General features: G+C 45.4%; 1 protein-coding gene across 3 annotated transcripts in view; it reads right to left on the minus strand.

Annotated features, from left to right (window-relative positions):
• The window catches only part of LOC119379290 (coiled-coil domain-containing protein 186), a 108,537-nt gene that overhangs the window by 22,220 nt on the left and 65,892 nt on the right, over positions 1-20,425 (minus strand). The gene's annotated exons all lie outside the window — the stretch shown is intronic.

Here is a 20,425-nt window from a genome sequence, read left to right on the forward strand (position 1 = left end):
AAGATGAGTGTCCCCAACTTGTAATTTAACTGGATTTATGCCACTGATAGAGAGGCCCACTCTTTGTTAGACACAACTGTATGAAGGCAACACAAAATAAGGACAACAAAAGTGCAGGGGGCGTTACTTGTAGTTTTTAATTGAATTGTACCAATAACAAGATAAAGGCAAATGAAGGGGATGAAAAAGCAACTTGCAGGCAGTATATGAACCCACAACCTCTGCTTTACAGGATGTGCTTTTCCTTTGAGATAAGGGGGTCACTGAACTGCTATACTTCATTACACTGAGATGAAGCATACAAGACGAAATGGTTCATCTTGTATGCTTCACAGGTGACCTTGAAAAGTCCACTTAAACAAAAGAAGGGAACAAGACACACGGGCGGTAGCACTTGCAACGAAATGGAAATATTGCATGATTACAGAAATGACAGTTATGGGGGGAAGGGGGGGCTCGACCCCCCTGCCTCTGACTGCTAACCTTAGGCAGCTACATGTATACTGCTGGAATGTACAACCATTTTCAGCAGCCTATTTTTACGTCCACTGCAGAATGAAGGCCTTTCCCAATAATCTCCAATTTACTGCCTTGAGCGAGCCGATTCCCTGATGTGCATCACTCCACCTAACTCTATCATTACCAGCTGAATTTCCCTTGACTTGGAACCTATACCGTTGCTCTAACTAACCATAAATTGTCTGTTGTCTCTGTCTTCGCCGTCGCACTGCCACTCTGTCTTTATTCCACAAATTCTTTTACAGTGATCTTGGCCATCCACCTTACATCGTTCACCTTACCCGCATACCTCATCGTGGCGGACACGAACTACAAGTGTCACGCCCACGTGCTCGCACCGTCACGTTTTCCTCTTCGTTTTTCCCACGAGCAGCATTAGATTGGAATGGCCTTTCCCACAACATTGCAGCCATTACTATTCCATCAACCTTCTTAAACAATGTAACCAATTTTCTTTCCGAATGAATTTCACCTGGCTGTACTGTAAACCCACCCCTTATGTAATACCTCCTTGAGGGGTCTTTAAGGAAATAAAGTGATGTGATGTGATGTTGTATGCATTCCGTGACCTGCTCAGCTGAATTTTCTTCTCTTAAAGGGGTGCTGACACAAAAATTTTGGCCTCGCGTTTTTTTGCAGCAATGTGTTGCTGGGGGCCTGTTAGTCATAATACGTCACATTGTTTGTTGCAGCGCATGACAGATAATTAATTACAGGCTCCTCATTACCGACCAGTGTCAGTTTCGGTTTCAAAAACGACAAGACACCGGGTGCAACTATCACCACCTAGCGTGTGCAACGCTTGACCACGTCAGCACACGAACTGTGACACATTTCCGCGCGGTCCGCAGCCCAGACAGCACAAGGAAATCAAGAAGTCCTTTAGAACAGGAAAGAGGAAAGCAGTGTTGCCAAACACAAAACGTTCAATGCATGTGCTGCACGGACTCGCGAGCAGTTGCCGAAACGTAGTCTGCTGGCGCAAGCACAGCAAAAGAGAAATGGCGACTATGACATCATCATAACTTGTTGAATTGGCTGCAGCGTGGTGATGTACGGGAAGTAGGGGGGTCACCTTTGAGTCACTTTCAAGGGTGTCAATGTTGCGAGATGCGGCATGTAGTGCTGAATCGCGTATGCAAACTTCAAAATTCATATAAAATACCTTCCAAGCTATATCTGCTGTTAATATTTTGCAGATGATATACGCATGTTCACGGAAATCGATCCTGCAGGCTATCTCGGCTGCGAAATTTTGTGTCAGCACCCCTTCAATGTCTAATATTGGCTACTCCATTCATTTGGCTACACCTGATCGGCTGCCCTTGTCTGTAGCATGTGTGCATAACAATCATGCATTAGTAATGAGCCATGCATTAACGAACTTAATAAACTTCTTAAGTTAAATTCCAAATAACTTCCATCTGGAGGGGGTGAGGGTGAGGGGGGTCAACCTGAATGGTGTTGAACCCCCCTCCTCTGTATGCTATGCCCCCTGCACTGATTACACACATACACATGCATGTGCAACCACCCGTTGCGAAACTGCAATTGCTGCAACCACATGACAATGGGTGCTGCTTCTGTAGTGCACAACAGAGCATATCCAGACATAACAGAGACGCATTTTTCATGGAGGCGAAAATGCTGGAGGCCTGTGTAGTACTTAGATTTAGGTGCACGTTAAAGAACCCCACATGGTCAAAATTTCCGAAGCCCTCTCCTATGGCGTCTCTCATAATCAAATCGTGGTTTTGGGACGTTAAACCCCAACAATTATTATTATTATAACAGAGTATATCTGATTACATCATTCCTGTTAAAAGCCGACTCGGCAAACTTCAATGCGATGACCATGCATGTATAGTGCCCTTGTGTTGTATTTTGTGAATATATATGGCATGTGTAAACTGAGTGCTTGCAGTTTGACCAAGGATACTCATAGTGCAGTTAACTCCATGGGCATAGAAGCCACCTATAAAGTTCTTCATGAGGGAGACCGAGCAGTCCTTTATTGAGCACCAGCAGCAAAACCTATCAGCAGTGCCTGGCTTATGAAAGGGCTTATAATAAGTGTTCAAAAGTGATAGCATTTATAAGCCAAGTGCCTTTAAAAATGTGACAACCATAACTAAAAAGTAAAACAAAGCACGAGCTCCTGAAACTCACTTAGCTGCAATTGAATTAACCTTCATCCCAATTCTTAAGCTGAAGTGAAATTAAAACAGGCACATAACATAAGGAAATAAACAAAATGAAGCTAGAAAAAGGAATAGAAGACATAAAGGAAGCTAGGTCTGTACTGTACAAGATATTCCTGTACTTCTACATGGCATTTCATATGCATTTCATATCCAGATAGTTTATATCTTAGAGAAATTTTTGGAGACTGTAAAAAAAGCTGTTTTGGAGCAGATTTGTACAGCAAAAAAACATCGTTCTGGAGCGTTTGAAGTGGTGCAGCAGTAATTGTGTAACTATTTGGTGATGACTCTTATTACTGTGTGAACAAGAAATGCTGTTCGAATGTGGAAAAAGACAACAACAACAACAGGCAGAGAGCAGCATCAGACAGGCTCTTTTTGACACGGATGAACGCAATGACAAGCTGGCTTCACTGCAATAGCCATCGTGTGTACTGTGGCAAAGCATTTTTAGTGACAAGGACAAACAGGAAATGTACAGTTTCTGTGAGTGACAGGTGTCGTAATGTCATTCTAACTAAAAAAATCTGCAGCATAAAAAAAGAGAGAAGGAAAAAAAGTGAACGCGAACTTTCGCCTTGGCTCAGGTCAATATGGCTAATGCCCCATTGCATTCTAAGTTATAAACTATTATTAGGTGCGCAAATAATCGGATAACACGCACATCATGAGTGTAAACCCTACAAATTAAACTCCTATTAGACTATGTTTACGACCCCACACACACAGTCAGTAGCCTTCACTGCAACACATATTTCACAGTGCTGTTTCACACTGCAGTTCGGTTACAGCTTCAGCAGCAGCTTTCCCATGTATGTAGGAGAGGATTTCTAAAGCTGGGCTCGGCAAAACGTGTTTTAGGGTTTCGTGAAAGGTCACAAAGAATGCAATCCTCTCTGTCTCCCTCCTTTAAGCACACTTTATAAACATACACACTTTATAAATTTAGAAAATAAATTTTGCAATGCATTTTGGATTTAACAAAACAATTGTACACCAGATTTGCACTTTAGTACTCCATCAGCTGAGAGACTTATGCAGCAGTGGCACTCAAAACTCATCTTATTTTACAATTTGCAGACATATAGTGGCTAAGCTAAGCGCTTGTAATTCGTGCTCACAAGTGTAGTTTGTAACACATAACATCAATCAGGAGGTTTTGCAAGCTGACAGCCATTTTTCTGCCTGGTTGGCTCTTGTTGCGAATTGACAGCGATATTGGATTTTTAAACTGGGTTTTGTAACAGACACGTGAGTGTTATTTGTGGCCCATGGCACATTGGTGTCTGCATGGCTGTTATTGTACTATCCGCGTCAAATGAAACCCGAACAGCGGCAAGCCTTCGTAATGATATAGTGCGTGCCATCCAGTTATCACCATGGACAGGCGCGCATCCGGTTTGGCCGCACTGCGCATATGCGCGCCTGTCAATGGTAACTGGACGGCGCACACTATATCATTACGAAGGCTTGCCGCTGTTCGGGTTTCATTTGACGCGTATAGTACATGCAGGTTTGCAACGTACCATGTGAGTTTCATAATGAAAATGCATGATGAATGCTTCAATGTATGGTTGTAGGTGCAATGCTCTGTGCCAGCTGCGGGCTACACGGGCATTTAGGCTTAGCATTACGGTCAGTATGTCGATGAACATTTCGCAACATGATTGACATGCAACATTTTTTTTTGTGCATGTGAAAATAAAATAGAGGTGTCACGCAAATGATATTATCACTTCCGAAACCTTGTTTGCGTGACAACATTATTTATCATTTATGATGCGTAGTTGTTACAGTGGTATGTTTGACATGTGCTGCATTACGATAAATGAAGTAGCTCAAAAAAGGCTAAAAAATTGCTTGTTTATGTTATGACACAAGTTTCTCACCAAGAGCGATGGCCTTCCACACCAAAGACAACATAAGGAATCAATGTCTACTGATAACATAAGTTCAATGCCTTGCCTTCGCAGCTTGTGAGTGCTACCCCTGAGCTCTATGCATACGATAGCCGATTGTGAGGAATCAAACCTAATCAATAAGCTTAACTCTGAATTAGAATTTTCGTACCACTAGTGCACACTGAATGCTCTTCACCTTAACCTAATGAAGACTGCTTTTATTTGATTTCATTCTGAAAAAAAGAAAATGACCATTCAGATGTCATTTACAATAACCATTCTATAATACAATCTAGCGAGACAAAATTTCTTGGCGTTAATTGCCAACCACATAATATTTCAGCTTCACGTGTGCTCTGAAGTTAATAAGGCTTCATATGGCTTGCATGCGCTTTTAAAATGTCAATACTTCCCTACTAACATACTTACCAACCTTTACTATGCATTTGTTCATGTTACATCAATTAATGTATAGTGATCTGTGATTGTACACACAAAATTCGTTAGTCACTGGTATCTACATTAAAAAAAAGAGATCTCTGCATTATAGCATCCCACAATACGCATATTAAGAATGAAGATTTATTTAAAAGGCTGAACATCCTCAAAATTGTAATATGACAATGTACAACACTGCCTTCATCATGCATCAATTGGTTCATGAAAAACTCGCCTCGACAACAGTCTCACTTTGCCCCTCACATTGCGCTGTTGAGAACCTATCACTGTCATTTTTTATTGTCCAAGGTAAATACTGTAGTCGGATAAAACTTTAGAAGGCTGCAGCAGTTCCTCCTCAAAGGCAGATGCATACAAGCCTGCACCAATGGGTGTGCACTCCAGACTCACGTTGTGAGCCTTCGAGAGAGAAATGCCGGGTGCATAAGCGGGGCTATTTCTTTAGTCTCGGAGGCGACCGGCTGTCGTGTTTTGGTCATTTGGGCGGGGCCTCTTCAGACTTCTTAAAATATATCCGACTATAACTACCGTTGATCTATACTAAACTTTACAGGTACATCTGTTTGGAAGAACCTTGATTATAATCTAACCATTTTAACATTGCATACATTTACAAAAAAACTGAAGCATTCACTGATAGCACTGCAGGCGCTTTCACAGTCTTCATTTTTTTTCCTGTCCTCAAGACGCTTTTTAGTGAAAATGCAATGTTAGAAAAAATTATTTCTCTTCCACTGTATCTTCTAGAAATGGGTAAATAGTAAATCTAAAATTCGAAGTGAATTCGAAGCGAATACATAGTGATTTTGTTAAATAATTTAGAATAGAACAGTTTGAATAGAATATATCACATATTATAAAGAAAAATGAGCATTTTTGTATGACCCAACTAATTTGCACAATATTGTTAGAATTAGAACTAGGTGCATGCGAATACCACTTTTTTGGTTTGAAGTGAAAGCAAATTCAAATAGCGGCAGGATTTGAATAGTAATAGGGCACAAGCTATAAGCTTTAACACGTTACACTTTAAAATTTGCTATACTTAGTGCCTATCAGCCCGCATAAGACCCTTTTAACAGCAGACCTGTCTAAGCTCGCACAAGCGCTGTTAGTCACAAACAAAACTTATCATCACCATGGACCGACACGTGCTCTCTTCTTTGTTGTGACCGCACACGTGGGTTTGTTTGCATCTAGCGCCGAAGCCGGACAAAGCTGTTCAGGTGATAAGGCGCCATCACGCATGTGCATTGTCGGCGACGCATTAAAAAGTCACAGTTTCACCGCAACGGCGAAGCAATGAATGCGATAGCAACAAATTGGAATGTAACGCGAAGAACGGAAAGCAGCTTGAAATTTCCAGCGCATCGCACAAGCCCAAAGGACGCACGAAAAGAACACACACAGGACGAGCGCGAACTATCATGCGTCACAGCTCGACACTTGAAGCGCGCTGCTCAAACAAAGCAGGATGCACGAATCAAACGTACAGGTACACACAGCACGAGCGCAACTAACAACTGTCACATTTGCTTAGAAAATCGTTGGCGCAAACAAGAACGTGGACAAAGAAGTCGGGCCGGTGTATAAATGATCACCTAAGGGAGCATGCGCTGTCACTGAGGAATGGCACAGGTTCACATTTGCCGCATCATTGCAAAGAGTGCTCGTGTGAACATTTGCTGAACAGCACGAGTATCTTACGAAGAAGCAAAGACAAGGTGGCACGTGAACTAGCGGAGGCGATGTACATCAAGCATTTTGGAGACCAATGCATCAGCGTCCCGTCCTTGTCGCTTTTTGAAAATGAGTTTGCCTCCCTATCTGAAAGGTTGTGTTGATAGGTCTTTGTGAATTTTTTGTTGTTGTTGTGTGTTGTACGCATGCGTGAGGCTTTCAGAAGGTAAGCATCGGTGTAATAAAAGTCAGTTACGAGTGTGCGCTTGTCCGTGTTACTTCTTCGTCCATGTTCTTGTTTGCACGAATGATTTTCTAACCAGCTATGCACCAACTAGCTCGACAGCATACGTTATTGAGTCACAGTTGTCACTTATTTCTGTTTGAACAGCGTGCTCCTTTCACAAACACGGCCGCTGCAGCAAGCGAAGTGACCTTTGAATGCTCTGTAACTCCAGTGCGGACATCGTGGGGAAAGCACAAGACATACCCCCCCCCCCCCCCCCGAGATAAGCGTGCGCGTAGGCGACCACGCCCTGTAGGGCGAAGAGCATCGGCGTGGCAGGAAGCGTGCACACAACGCAATGAGCTGGGCGACGACCTTTAAAGCGAGCCCCGCTCACACTTTGCGCAATCTTGCTGGTGACCAAGAAAGCATCCATTGGCATGCTGAAGGACGTATTTTTCGTGGCCTAGCCGTCTAGTGCTGCGCGCTGTGGAGCGAGAGGTCGCCCGTTTGATTCCTCGCTTCGGAAAAAATTTTTCTGAATTATTTTTTTTGTGGCTTTTATATATATATATATATACACACACATAAATATGCATATACGGGCCTTGACGGCGACAACAAAAATCAGCCGAAAGTGTCCATATAATTGCTATCGCAATAAAAGAAAAGCACTCCACGCCATGCGCACATTTCTTTGTTCCTCTTCTTTTCGGCAAGTATGCCGTAATAAAGCTTGATCTCTGTCCTGAGGAGTATTTTCTGAGTTGTCCTGGAGCCTTGCCTGTAGCCTAGCCTAGCCAAACGTAACATAATCCTCTTCTTTCTCCTTGTCCTCTTCTACTTCGCTCCCACAACACGTGCGCCAATTTGTCTGGCGTGGGATGCAATAACTCCTATGGGCAGAGAACTAGTACAATGAGAGAGAGAAAGATAAAAAGTGAGAGAGAAAGAGATGGAAAGAAAAGGAAAGTGAGAAATGAGAGAAATAAAGCGAACAAAGACAGAGGAAAACATAGACACACAAAAGAGATAGAAAAAACAGAGAGCAAGACCGAAAAAGAAAGAGAGAGAATCAAAGAAAGAGAAAGAAATAGAGGGAGAGAGATTTCCGAGAAGCCCCACTAGTCACGAACAAAGACTATCATCATCATGAACCGGCACGTCCTCTCTTCATCCTCTGCATCACCTGCTTCGCTCCCAGAACGCGTGCGCTGATTTGTCCGGCGTGGGATGCAATGACTCTCATGGGCGTGAGAACAAGTACACAGAGGGAGAAAGAAAGAGAGAAAGAAAGGGAAGACAAGAAAAGATACAAAGGCAGAGATCTTCGTCCAGAGAAAGAAATATACACAAAAAGGAGATAGAAAAAACAGAGAGAAGACAAAGAGAAAAAGAGAGAATCAAAGAAAGAGACAGAAAGAGGAAGCAAGAAATAGAGAGAGAGAAAGAAAGGAAAGGAGAAAGAGAGGAAGAAAAAACTAAAGAGAAACAAGGAAGGCCGCCGAGCTCCGCACTTCCTTCCGGCTTGGCACCACTTGTGCAAAGCTGCCTTAATTTTTTAAGGTTAAATTTAACCTTCAAATGTGGCGCTCGCGGCAGTGCGTAATTCCCCTGGATAGGTGGTTTCGTGGCAGAGCAGTCTCCCGCTGTAGTGAAACCCCCTTTTCAGGCGGGTCACATTGCGGTCAAATAAATGTCTATTCGTTTATTTCGAATACTTTCAAATTTTAAACAATTCAAATTCGTGTCGAAGTTAATTCGAATACTGAAGCAGAACACATTTCCTATCTGGGGGAGAGTTGTGTAAGCGTACCATCTCTGCTGCTAACTGATAAAGAGATGGTGTTCCTACGCATGTGTAGTGAATGACGCCTGCGTCGGACAGCATAAATATATATGAAACTTTTCCAATAAAGGTTGTTGCAAGTTCAGCACTCGTCTTCGTCATTCGTGTTCCGTCTGTTGTGTGGTTTTTGCGCTGCAGTGTGCCAGAACTGATAAGAGACTTGCTCAAGATTAACTTAATTTGGATTAGCTTAATTTGGCTTAATCTGAATGGGCTTAACGTGGCCATGCTCCGGCATCCAACAGGCTAGACAATCTCAACTCACTCCAAATTCACTTGCTCATGGTTAGCTTAATGTGGATTAGCTTAACCTGGCTTAATCCACATTGCCTTATTGTGGCCATACTCTGTCATCCAACTGCCTAGGCAATCTCAACCTACTCAAAATTGGATGGTTCGAGATTCAGACTACCTTAATCCAGCTTAATTGAATTTAATCGGATCGGCTTAGTGTGACCATACGTAGTCACCCAAGCGGCTAATCATTCTCAATTCACTCAACATTGACTTGTTCAGGATTAGCTTAACCCGGATTTATTTAGTCATGCTTAATCTGAAAGAACATAGCCTAGTCGGGTCTAATCTACTTCATGGCTATGCCATCTCATCTTGGACCGGATTAGCGTGATTCGACATAATCTCCACTAATCTTGCCTAATCCCACTTGATAGGTATCTGTTAGTGTAGATTGGTATCGATTAGCGTTAAATTGGCTTGTCCAAACTCAATTAGGCTGCGATATAATGGCTTAACTAGGCTTTTTCCAAGATCATCCTGGTTTAATCCGGCGGCTTAACTGGTATCAATGAGTATCAATCAGTATTGATTTGTATCGATTACTACTGATTGTTTTGACTATGCTTATTTAGCATGAGCTATGATTAACTTGTCTTGACCAAGCTTATCTAAGCTTATCAGTAAGGTAGCCGAAGCATCTATTCACACTGCACGGCTTAATGCAAAGCTTAACATCTTCTTTGTAAAAGCAGCTTCAGGCGATGATTATGCGATGTAGCTCTAGTGAGACAAGCAAGCATTTCTTTAACAGCATGCTCACTGCCAGTGATAAAAAATGCACGGCCACATGCTGGACAAGTCAACAAGTAACCTCGCATATCTTGGCGCTGTCGGTCGAATGCCAGCGGTCACGTTTCACTTGTGCTTCCCATTTTTTTCTTCGCTCGCTGTTACAAGGGAAGCGAAAGATCGGCTGGCCTTTCGCGTGTGAACTAGTACAGTGGCACACAGCAGCCTGTCATAGCGGCCAAAGAACTGATCTCAATACATTAAGAACGTGTTTGCAGCACCGTTCCCGCGCTAGCCTCTGCGCGCCGCCCGACACTTTTGAACCAATATGGCCGCCAGGCGGCGCGAAGTCTTTCAAAAGGTGTCTCCATCCTGGAACCAGAGGCGCGCGCACATCGAGGCACCCTAGCTGCATCCAGTTAAAAGCGCCCCCTTATTGGAAAAACACTCAATAGGCAGTCCTTGTGGCATCCGCACCGTTTGGCAGTGTGCGTGTTCTCTCTCTCATTCCTCATGCTTTCACACTGCGCATGCACTCTCCAAAGTAGCTTGTGTGGTGCACAATCTCTCTCCTCACACTGTGCTGAAAGGTAGCATGCATGCTCTACCTTGCTGCACGCAGCACTTGTGCTGTCGCCTCCCTTGCACTGCACATGACTGTCGCGCTGTATTGAACTGCAGCTTGAGAACTTATTGGGACTTCATAGCTTGCATACAGCACCCTGATCAAGACTGCCCAACACAGAGCACCCCTTTAGTGGCGGTAATAATCAAAAAGGCGAGACAATGAAATATTCAAAATAAGTCTACTGTGCCTGTTATCAAGGGAGTCAGACAAAATTACATACCAAGTTTTTATCACATATCAATAACGAGACAGTCTGCAACACTGAGCTCAAGAAACAGGCCATTGAAAAGTTACCACGTGCTTAGAGATATGTGAGACCATGAAATAAATGTTTGTTAGTGAAACAGCTAGCATAGACTAATCCATGCCAGCCTGAGGTGGGTAGTCTACCTAGTCCTGTGGTTTCTGGGACTAGAGACATGTGAAAAAAACAAAAACATGACTGTTTATTTTTGTGAAGGAAAAACAGCGCTAAAAAAGTCACAGTTTCACCGCAACGGCGAAGCAATGAATGCGATAGCAATAAATTGTAATGTAACGCAAAGAACGGAAAGCAGCTCAAAATTGCCAGCGCGTCGCTCGAGCCCAAAGGACGGACACAGGACGCACACGCACACAAGAACGCACACAGGACGAGTGCGAACTAATGCGTCACAGCTCGACACTTGAAGCGCACTGCTCAAACATAAAGCAGGACGCACGAAACGAACGAACAGGTACACACAAGACGGGCGCGAACTAATTGTCACAGTTGTTACTTATTTCTGTTTGAACAGTGCGCTCCTTTTGCAAACGCGGCCGCTGCAGCGAGCGAAGCGAAGCACCCCACCGGCCGCCCCTTCTTTCCCCGAGATAAGCGCACGAAAGCGACGACACCCTGTAGAGCGAACAGCAACGGCGTTCGCAGGGGCGGGGCGACGATCTTTAAAGCGCGCAACATGTGCGCACGTCGCGCCATCTATGTGGTCACTAAGAAAGCATGCTGAATTACATGGTGTATATAAATAGCACGCCGTTAGCAGGCTGAGAGACGGTGCTGTCGTGGCCTAACGTCTAACGCGGCGGGCTGCAAAGCGAGAGGTCACCCGTTCGATTCCGCGCGTCGGAAAGAATTTCTGAATTATTTTTCTTCGTGGCTTTTCTATATATATACATACTTATACATATACGGTAAATGACGGCGACGGGGACGGACATTTTCCAGCCGAGACTGTCCATATAATTGCTATCGCAATAAAACGGACGAGGACTAATTTTATTTAGCGCTATTTTTCCTTCACAATGATGAACCACCAACTAGCCCAAGTTTCTCTTCTAGTGTTGTTTATTTATTTCCGACACCAATTCACAGCAACGTAAGCCACCTTGCTTAGAATTCTATGCAACTAAGATGAGTATACTGCTTATTTCTTCTCTATGTGATGCAGTGGGGGATCCAAGGGAGGGCCGACTAGGCGAACCCCCCCCCCCCCCCCAAAGCCACCAAACACTCCCCCCCACCCCTCCCCCCCGGCACTATTTTTCAGCACGCGGAATTTTTTAAGCTGCTGCGGCAAGAAATGCATCCATCACTTCTACCCGCACCCCATTCTGCACCTTCAGACAGAGCTAGAATGTGTTTGAATGATCGCTTGCTTGAGCATGCCGCAACGGGCACTGTAGAGTCCTTTATGTGTGGGGGCATCTTCCGGAAAGTCGTTCATGGGACCACCTCTGTCCCAAGACGACAAGACAAAGAAGTATCTCCCTCCCGGCAATGTTCCTTTTCGGGAAAGCAGATTCCACATCCATATTTCTGACAAGAAGGGTATTCTCTTGCATACAATGTGCAGAACTCAACAATGCAGCCTATCAACGAAGGCTCACCAGGTGTTGACTAATCCCCTCTGTGACGTAAATATCCCTGGCCACCCAAAAATGCATTGCTGTGGCAGTGACATCTTCCTTCGTATGCCCGCATCACGTTGCCAGCGCCACCATGTTGAATTCCAGCAGTGTCATTTGTTTTAGTGATAGTAGGGACTTTTAGCTTGTATGTATACTTTTTAACGTTACCGTGTTACCGAAATACCGGAATGCGTTTACCGTGTTACCGGAACGCATGTTTTAGAAAAGCTTTAGCTCGCCATACGTAAACGTTTATGTATGTATGTAAACGTATACCTTCACGTTTGCACAAACCACTAAATGGTGATGATAACTGCATTTAAACTACATTTAAGTGAGATAACATTGAATTACGTTGCGGCAAAATCATAAGAGGGGTCTTTAGCGTGTGCAGTATCCCGGTATACGCAAAGAGGTGTAGCAATACCAGGTTACTGGACGATGGGGTTGACATCTTGTGAAGCTTCGTGCAACCACAGGCATGGACACATTTGTTTTCGCTTAGTGTTTTTGAGGGAAAAATGATTAAAAAGGCAACTCATTCGTAATTATGTCGCTGCAAGGCATTTACATTGGAAGTAAAATGCCCAATGTTTCTGCAATAACAATTTTCTGCTTGCCCGGTTCACCGTGGCCCCGCTCGATGGCGCCACTTATCCAGCCTGTCAGGGGCTTTAGGCCTCTCACGTTTACAGATTTGGTATTCTAGGTCGCTCTAGTCTCGGAAATCTGGCTGAAACAAGGCGATAACAATTGGCACTCACACTTCGGCTTATTTTGATTCAGTGGCTGGAGTCTCTGCAAAGCGGATATCGCGAGTAGCCTCGAACGAAGGTGGATTTGCGAGATAGGGCCGTAAACGAAAAGCCTATCCGACGAGTAGTTTACATTCCGTAAAGGTTCGCGCATGCGTAGATCCCATCCGGTATCCGGTAACACGGTAACGTAAAGAAGTATACGTACAAGCTAAAAGTACCTAGTGTGGTACATTGTAGTCTGCACAATGGGTGCCAACCTACAGCATAGCATGGTTTTAAAAATGTGTTCTCTCCAGCCGATTTAACGAGCAGCGCCTTTCTTTTTCTTCTTTCTTTTTTTCTTCTGACGTACAGTCAACCACAAAAGTTTACGGACCACGCGAGCGCGTGCCAAACTGCCTGTCCGCGCCACCTAGCGGTGCGCCATCTACCGTCGACCGCAGCGCTGGGCCGGAAATGGGTCTTATTGTTATTCACTGGCTTTACAATCTTCTAGTGCCTCGCAACGCATTGTTAGTTCGCAGTTTTCACGCAAAGCGCTTATGTGCAGTATGACCGTCACACTTTGATAGCAGGATCAAAGCTATCACGGCGTGCCTCGAACGGCGTGCCGTTGGGTAGGTATCACTGTGAGAAAGATTGCGACTGATAACAGTTATGCGGATAGACCGCGGCCGCCAAAGAGCGCGTCTCGTGAAAAAGTGAAAGGCGAACAATATTTCTGCCCAGTCGGAAAACAGACAGGCCATCGATTAAGGAAGGGATGCGTCTCGGGCGCTGCGCTGCTGTCGATCGCCGCTGACGTAGCGGAAGTGTCGCGAAGAGGCTCTTGGCCACACGCACGCGTGGTCCGTAAACTTTTGTGGTTGACTGTACATCTGAGAAACCGACGCTAACCGTGGAGGCCATAACCCAACTAGAGAACTTAGTGCGGTGCCGTGTGTCATTAGCGCAAACTCTTTCTCCAAAGGGTCCTTCAGAGCAACAAAAGGGGTTTATGGCAAAGTACTCTTGCCCATGTGTCAGAGGTATTATACGCTTGTCCCATAAGGGAGTTAGCATTTCTGGGGTGCAATCGCGGAACGATGCTATTTCCGATTCCAATGCCTTTCGTGCTTTTCGCGCTTGGCCAGTGGTTAGAACGACGGTCCGTCCACGTTATCAACGCGATCAGCCAGCCACGAGTGGTGGATGATAAGAATAGCATAGAATATGGCATAAGGCATCGTTCCGCGATAGCACCCCTGGAAGATGCCAGTGCGGCCACACGGTGATCGGAGGGGGGGTCTTTTTGTGTTGCATTTTGCATTCTTTGTTTTGTTCATTCTTCTTTCCGCTTTTCCTATGTCTGTAGAAACATTACATCTTCATTTGGAAGTAAGCGCTTGTCTTCGTTGTTGATGTGTTTCCCATACTGCTTCGTGCTATGTCACTTTAGCAAAACTGGAAAACCAACAAGGCCAAACCGCTGGTGTACTAGTAAGTAGAAAGTCGTTGAAATAAGCGTGGCCATTACAACGGCATCAAGAAAGGAGCCTTCCCTTCCCTCCCTTTTTTTTGTCAGAGACACATGGTCCAAGAGGGTGCTACAGCTCACTGCCAGTGGCTATATAAAACCAAAATTCTTCCGAAATATTAACAGAAAAGCTTTGCGACTGAGCTGAAGTGAGCCAGAGGAGGGGTTTCGTACTGATGACACGCTCAGCCCTTTCTTGGAATACGTCCCCAGGTGCAGGGATCGGTCACCATGCGTCTGGGATGACCTCGGCGATGTCGCATTATCGCTGCCACTATGAAGAAGATAACGATCGGCTCATCGAGTAATTTGCCAGGAACTTCTTGGTGCAGTTATGTGATGGTTGTTTGAAGGATCTGACCAAATCTGACGGGCTCGCCTTGCCTTCTCCCGGGTGTGGAACGGAGGTGGTCCCATACATTCTTTCCCTTCGGGGCGTCGTGTGGAGACTGTCACCTTATTGGACAAATGAAGTGAACAATATTTTCCCTAGCAATCGTCCGAAAGACACTTAAGCCGGGCTTCGGCCTGCTGGAAGAGGCATCCGCTACCAATATGTAATCAAGTAAACATCTCATTACTTTTGATCTCCCAACATCGCAGTACCTCTTCCTCAATGCTGGCTCGAAGGCTCCTGGTTGGAGGGTGACTCCTGACAGTGCCCAATGAGGCCTTTCAGCAAAGCTTGGCACTCGATTGTCCCACTCGGTACATCCAATGTCGCAGTGGGGGTTAAATGACCTTGAAAGGACGTTCTTGGAAGTGAGCATTGCCTTGTTGAGTGTGACGATAAAAGCCAAAATTGATCATCATCACGCTCCCGAGAGTAGAAGGGAGATTTCATTGGGACCCGAGGAGGGGAGACATTCAGGCAAAGAAAAAAAAAACAGTGTAAATAGGAGGAAATAGTGTGTCTATAGAGGGTCCGTCCTTTTGAATTTTCAATAGGTGGAGCATTCCAATACTTTGTTTGAGAAAGGGTTATATGCCCTCACGAGCTGCAAAGTGAGGTCTGTAATTTTTTTCTACGAAAGAGCAGACAATTGTGAAAAGGGGAAGGAGAATCTCATCCCCGTGCTCTCTCTCTCTCCACATATGTTTGCCCTTTTCTGCTTCCTTATGCACATTTCCACCGAAGGCTTCTTGGATTATCCAAAGTAATAGGTGCGAAGACGATGACAGATAAGAAGAGACACACACAGCGCGCCACTGTGTGGCTTCTTGGGCACCGTCAACGTCCCCTCTGGGCTGCTGTAAATATGCGTGACCATTCTCCCCTCCATCTGATGACTGCCGTGAATTTCATTCGTCAAAAAAAACGACACTATGGGGGAGCGTGGAACCACAGGCAAACATCTGCGCTACCAATAGGCTCTTTATCTTTAGCAAGGTGGCATCAGCTGCAGCGCAATGTCAACTTGCGGTGCTGTTGGCTGCTCAAACGACGTTGAAAAAGGAGACAATCTTTTTCCTTGTTCCATGAGGAAAAGAAAACATCAAACAGTGAGGGAGATGGCTGCGTCATATCGGGAGGAAGAACTTTGCCACCAAGGGAGGCTTTGCAACGCAAGTCGATCATTAGTGAATTGGTTTCGTGTGCGCATGATTTCCGAAGCCTTTTAGATTAAGCTGAGGCTTGATACTGTATCAAGATTTATCTTGTGGAGATAGGTTTAGCACAAAGCTTACCCTACGAGGCGACTGGGAAGAAACGCGACGTTCTCCACTGCCGCAGTGAACAACAAAGACACTACGGCCGGGTTCGTCGACTCTCCAGCACGGCGCAGAAAAGGCACTCGAGGCAGGATGTCAACAAACAACACGGGTTTATTAACCCAAGATGCAGCACAGTACGACAGTCACAGGCTTGCAGGCCGTAAAGGGAACTCTGCAAGACCGATCGAGTACACTTGCCGGCGGCGCTACGACCATCACACAAAGGGCAGCAGTCGAGCACACTGACGAGAAGCCGCCTGCCAGAGCAGTGCGTCAACCTCCCGTGCCGGCCTGAGTACATCTGATGCGGGCAAGCCAGTGCCAGACAGAAGCGAGCTCAAGGGGGAAGGGGGTTGTCACTGGTGGCCAATGAGGACAGGCGCAGCGCAGTGACATAGGCTAGCGGGGTGGCGTGAGCATGTCGAGACATGTGCGGACGCATGCCCGCGCGCCGGGAAGCCGACACATGGCTCGCACCAGACAAAGAGGCCTGGCGCTGCCACCGTGGTTGCCATACTGCCGATTAACGGCAGTTCCCAGCGCTTGAGCCGCGCGGGGCCAACACTCGCGCTAGCTGGGGAACGAGGTGCCAAAGGGGAGGGCGCGCTCGTTTCCCACAATCTGTATCAAGATACAGATGTTTAAGTTGAACAAAACAAAAAGCAATGTGACATTAGCGGCTCTATTTTCTCGGACGGTTTTGATAACAATGAAAGCGCGATCGTTCTAGCTCCCTCGTATTCGGTCGGGTACTTGGAACCGGCGATAGCAACTGCAGCAGAAACTTTAATGTATCCTTTTCCCATTTCCGAACATTTACTGCACGTGCAAATACTTTTCACCAGAGTCCTGTTTAAAGAACACTAGCTCCTTTTTGTCACGTTTCAAGCAAGCACTTCATCGCGCCACATGCGATGAGAAAAGGAGGTTGCAATAACTTTAAAGGGACAATAAAGAGCAAAATGATTTTTCCCATATTAGTCAAGTACTCTGTCACGATACCAGAAACACCACGCTTGCTGCGAGAAGACGCTTAGTAAGCGAGAAAACGCGCAAAAACAAAATGTGGGTGGCGACGCCACCTTGAAGTTTCTGCACCATTCGCCGTGATGTCACATATTTTGATGGCGGCTACTAGGGACTACATAGTTCCTAATCGGTAAAAATTAAGTACATTGTCCTCTGAGGGGGCCATAGACTTAAAATACCAAGTTTGGGATAATTTTGTTAAGCCAATAGCGCCAAAATACGATAAATACACTTTGAAATCCATGAAGTCATGTGGGGAGATTTCGGCACGAAATTTAAAAATGAAACTTTCAACTTGATTTGCTCCTCTATTAATAAACCTATGATGGTGAAATTAACGGCGTTAGAGTTCTCAGAGCACAATTTATCGATCTAGGCCGATTCATTGTTTGTCTTTAGTGTCCCTTTAATGCAAAGGAATGTGTCTGCGCCTTCTTGCTCCCTTCCCTTCAGTTACTGCGAGCTGTGCAATACCCCCCTTCCCACCCAAAGAAGGTCCCTGGATCCGCCCCTGATGTGATGCACATGGCTAACAATATCCCCACTGAATGCGCAGTTTTTTTGGTAGTACATCTGAATGTAAATTAAGCAAATGATCACTTTCTTGTGCTACTTCGCCTCACAAAAGAAAACTTTAAGCAGCTCCACCTTCGCATGGTTAAAAAATGTCTAGCATCACTTTAGGAGATGAACGGCATATATAAAAGGATGAAAAATTATCTTTGTTTTGGCGACGGCTGCCTACAATTATGTATTAATGCAAGGACCTTCAAAGGCCAATGACGATAAACTGAGTTCATAATGATAAACAGTGCACTCACTAATTATGTAAACTACTGTACACAATCGTTATGTCCAGCGGCCGCCTCCTGAGCTCGTAAACTGTCAGTACAATTCTTGGAACTGCAATCAGTGTTTTGAAAATTTTGCGATGGGCACACAACCACGACAGCTTTCACATCAGCTGGTGTTTCCTGAAAGTACTGAATGAGTGCAACCCAATGTGAGAAGCTGACTAAATTTTATTGCTGTGTAGTACATGCAGGCCACTCGATCAACCACATGACAATGATCAAAAGAATTCACGCAAAAAAAAAAAGCTCTGCGTACAGCTTGGCATTTGTCTGGTCGGTGAATTTACCTGGAACATACAGTTTCATAGTCTCGTTTCAGTGTTTTGACCCGCCGTGGTAGCTTAGCACATAAAAAGCCGCATTGCCAAACTGGAGAGTGCGGGGTCGATTACCGGTCACTGCGGCTGCATTTCAATGGGGTGAAATGCAAGGAACACCTATGTACCCACATTCAGGTGCATGTTAAAGGGCCTGTAAACAGGCTGCGACTTTTTTTTACACCCCCCAAACAAGCTCGGTAACTCGTACAGTAGACCGCGGCGATCACGTTTTCCGAATATTACAGCGCCGCGCGCCGCGCAGACCCTTCATTTTGAAAAACAATTCCCGCGCTTCTTTCCTACGCCTGACCAATCCTCCTTGTACGCGCAGTGACGCCAACTCGGCGATCGGCGAGTTGACGTAGCACTGAGCTCATCGATTGGTCTAAACCAGTTCTCAACAAACAGTTGTCAAGTTAACGTCAGTTCCTGTTCCCACCCACCGCTAGGGAAACTGCGCCTTGTTTTTTGGCCCTGCGGTGAGGCGGTTTCGGCCATGCAGTTGTCGCGCGTATATTCCTCGCACCTGCACGCACTTCGCCTTCGACCTGAGGTGAAGCGTTGTTCAGTTGCCGGCTGCAAATCGAGCGGGGTGAGGGGAATCTCCGGTAGCTCGGACGGGTCGCGCTTGCTCGCGCGGCAAGTGGGGTTCTCCAGGCTTGTCTCTCGGAAAGCAAGCACGCATTCCTGCTGCATTTTGAACTGTCACAAAGGTTTAAAAATAGTGAAGAGCCGAAAACTGCCCGTCAAGTTACGGAGCACGTGCAACAATATAAACAATAAACAACCAGGAGCTGCAGCAAGCGGAAGTGCATTGCGACTGATCGAGCTCGCCCATGACGTCAATTGTTGACGTCGTGTCACGTTGCCGAAGTGGGCGGAGTCATGACGACGGGCTACGCCTTTCCCTCCATGTGGCGGAGAAGGGTGGTGAAGCCGCGCGAAAATTTGAAACCAGCTGAAACGGATGTTCTAACCCCTGTAACTTCCTTATTATAGCACGCACTCGCAAAATTCTTGCGGCAGCATGTTCAAGATCGTGCTTCATAGCAAAAGTGCGCATATTTCTCTTCATTACAATTTTTGGACATCGGGGTTGTTTACTGGCCCTTTAAAGAACCTCAGGTGGTCAAAATTAATCCGGAGTCCCTGACTACGGAGTGCCTAATAGTCATATCGTGCTTTCACCACGTAAAATCCCAGCAATTATTATTATTATTATTATTATTATTATTATTATTATTATTATTATTATTATTATTATTATCGTTTCAGTGTGTTATGTTTCCAAGGCTGTTCTGGCACTGCATGACATAAGATTGGTGTATACCAAGCTTGCTGGATGACGAGGTTACACTTGACATTGTTGAAATGCTACCACTGGTAGTGCTTCGCCACAAATGGGTGTGCGGTCGGTTTGTCGAACGAATCAACGACCTTTGATGTTAGAGTGGCCCACTAGGGGAGTATCCAGAGCTGATGTAGTGCATGGAATGTTGAGACTGCCTTGTGCATATGCCGATCAATATTCGCTGTATGCTTTAATGAGCAAAAGCACATAGGCAAAAGAGGGAGATGGGAGGGTTTCCCCGGTATTCTGGAAAAGTTGTTGGGATGTTAGTTGCCAGACAAAGAACATTTTAGGCCAAAAACATGTAAGCAGGCAAAAGCAATGAACTTTGGCACAGTTGGCACAAGCAGCGCTTGGATGGGCACAGCAAGGTGCAGTTGACTAGAATTGTAACAAAATGGCACAAATGGTGCAGCTGGACCACCACTACATATGTCATAGGGAACTCTGTAACCTGAAAAGCATCTGCATTTTCCTGGCACTTTTTCAAAGCACACCAAAG

Source organism: Rhipicephalus sanguineus, chromosome 1, assembly GCF_013339695.2.
Source record: "Rhipicephalus sanguineus isolate Rsan-2018 chromosome 1, BIME_Rsan_1.4, whole genome shotgun sequence".
In the NCBI taxonomy this organism is placed as follows: domain Eukaryota; kingdom Metazoa; phylum Arthropoda; class Arachnida; order Ixodida; family Ixodidae; genus Rhipicephalus; species Rhipicephalus sanguineus.